Raw genomic sequence first — 1647 nt, 5'->3', positions numbered from 1 at the left:
GGAAACATTTTCCCCAAACTTTATTAAATGGATTAATTAGTGGGTTAAACACATTGGTTTAGGTTGTGGTGTAATAGTCTTTAGGGCTATGTGGCTAGAAGAAGACTTGAATTTAATATATATTAACGGTCAACATAGGGTTCTTAGGCTTTTCTTAACTAAATAATATATTTTTATTATAAATTCAAAATTTATTTTTATTTACTAAATTTTGTTAATTAAGGAATTAACTGTTTGATGGTTTTTAACAGTTATTTTCGGTTGGTGGTCTGCAACCACCATCAAATCCTATATAAATGAAGATCGACATAATTTAAGGACCGAGAAACACACATACATTCTCTTCAAAATTGTTTTTAATACAAATAGGAGCATGGTCATTTTCAATAAATTCAAGACTTTTTTTAATTGAATTTTGTATTTTCTAGGTAGATCCATACCATATAAACTTCTATCTTAGAACACTACAATTCGCAGACATCAATCTACATATTTTTGTGTTTCACTCACTATAGATCTACAAATATGTTTTTTGATATGTGACTGTTTCATAAATATATGCAATTTCTATATTAGTTTGTTTTTGTTTGTTAATTTCGAGTTTGAATACTTTTATCATAACATTTATATATTAAAGTATGACCAAACTATGGGTTAGTCCAAAGTCAAATACAAATTAGGATTTTTCATGGTTGAATTGAATTTTTAGAAATCATGTAGGAAGGTTGCTCTAATCGGTTGTATAGTGGGTTATACATCTTTACGTGGCCAATTCATCTTCACTCCTTTGAAACTAGACATGTGATAATAAATTGTCACAAGTTTGTGAATCATCTTTGGTATAAACATGCAATCATTAAGAATAAAATGTAAAAGAAAGTACTTTGATTAGTTTTTATTTGGAGATATTCACAAAATTGACTACAGTTTATATAGTATAACCAAGATTATAGCATTAATAAAATATGTTCATCCAATCTAAAACACAAAAGTAAGAATATATATTAATGTGAAGCTAATAGTATCAAAGTTGATATGGCCGAGTTGGTCTAAGGCGCCAGATTAAGGTTCTGGTCCGAAAGGGCGTGGGTTCAAATCCCACTGTCAACAATAATTTTTTATTTTTTTGGAGCTTAGTAAGGGAGGGGGTTAGAATCCCACCGCCAACATTTATTTTTCTTCTTTTATTTTTGGAGCTTGGTTAATCACTTTTGCAATATAAAATAGTAATAAAACATTTCTTTTTCTTCTTTTTCTTTTTTTATTATTTTTTTGTTTTTTTATTTACTCTTTTGTGTTGTTTGAGATAATGGGTTACACGTGCATTTAGGTCTAGGTTTACAATCTACGTGGTGGTGTTCTTTGCGTTCCGTGGTGTTCTTTGCGTTTCTTAATGGTTTCTACGTGTTCATGACTGGTGTTATGTTCCACCGTTCATTGGTCTGATACCACCGCCCAATGCTTCCAATCAAACAACAGAACATATACTCCACCACCTCAATATCTTCTCCCCCACCTTATCTCATTTGTTTCCTTTTTTCTCTTACGGCCTCCATCAGATAATCGTCTACTTAACCATTGCCTCCTCCACCGATAATCGTCGTTGTTTTCTACAAGATCGAAGCTCTCTTCCACCAACGATACTTT

The 1647-nt window shown here is 31.3% G+C and overlaps 1 non-coding gene across 1 annotated transcript; it reads left to right on the top strand.

Moving 5' to 3' along the window:
- The first annotated feature begins 1029 nt into the window (after positions 1-1029).
- TRNAL-AAG (transfer RNA leucine (anticodon AAG)) lies at positions 1030-1110 on the top strand. The gene has a single exon. It is a non-coding gene; the product is annotated as a tRNA-Leu (tRNA).
- Positions 1111-1647: the final 537 nt, after the last annotated feature.

This window comes from Lactuca serriola, chromosome 8 (genome assembly GCF_051521515.1).
Source record: "Lactuca serriola cultivar US96UC23 chromosome 8, Lser_US96UC23_V15, whole genome shotgun sequence".
NCBI lineage: Eukaryota > Viridiplantae > Streptophyta > Magnoliopsida > Asterales > Asteraceae > Lactuca > Lactuca serriola.
Note: the sequence above shows the minus strand (reverse complement) of the source record. Positions and strands in the feature narration are given on the sequence as shown.